We start from the raw sequence: 1014 nt of genomic DNA on the forward strand, positions 1-1014 counted from the left end.
TGCACAGGTGAGCAGGGGCATTCTTACTTTTGAAACCAGCAATAGCTAAGCACCAGAGCTGAACCCCATAGCTAAGACATGTGTTTGACTAAATATATCATTTCCAAATCAGAGTGTGTGTACAGCTGGTTTTGATTCACTGAAGATACACAAAGTCCTACTGGTAGAATGGCTGGGCTTCTTAGAACACATATCCTGTGAACATTTCCACACCTTAGTTCTATACGTATTTTTTTTTTTAAACACAGGATGGGACTTAAGATGGTTTGCCTTGTATGGGCTAGGAAGTTGAGCCTTGTTAAGAAAGTGATGAGGAGCCAGTGAAGGATGTTTAGCTTGGTGGAGAGTATGTTCAGATTGACACACTGGTCCTTAGGAGGGCCACTCTGCAAGCTGTGTGGAGGGCAGGTGTTCTAGGAGAGGCAGACAGACAGTAAATAATGAAAAACTATTACAATGACCTAGTAGAAGGTCACAGGGACTGTAATTCCTGAGTGGGAGGGAAGGAATGCATGGTTGGCTTCTTTCTTTCCTTCGTCCCTTAAAATTTTTTTTTTTTTTTTCTATTTTGGCTACAAAGAACAGAGACTCACTCAAGTTACCTCAGAGAGGGGGCTATTCTGAGGACCCTAGAAAGTTACCAGGAACACTTTGGGACTTTTTTTTTTTCAAGTGCTGTTGAGATAGTTCTGACCCATGTGGTGTTGTAGGTAGGTGCCATCGAGTTGGTACCAATTCATAGCGACTGCATGCGCAACAGAACGAAACACTGCCCGATTTTGGGCTAACCTCACAATTATTGCCACGCTTGAGCCCACTGATGCTGCCACTTTGCCAGTCCGTCTCTCTGGGTATTTTCCTCTTTTTCTCTGACCCTCCACCTTATCAAATGTGATATACCTCTCCAGCGACCGGTCCTTCCTGACAATATGTCCAAAGTATGAGAGATGAACTCTGGCCATCCTGGCCTCCAAGGAGCACTCTTCCAACACAGATCTGTTGGTTTTTTGGCAG

The sequence above is a fragment of the Chrysochloris asiatica genome, unplaced genomic scaffold (genome assembly GCF_000296735.1).
Source record: "Chrysochloris asiatica unplaced genomic scaffold, ChrAsi1.0 scaffold00006, whole genome shotgun sequence".
Taxonomy (NCBI): domain Eukaryota; kingdom Metazoa; phylum Chordata; class Mammalia; order Afrosoricida; family Chrysochloridae; genus Chrysochloris; species Chrysochloris asiatica.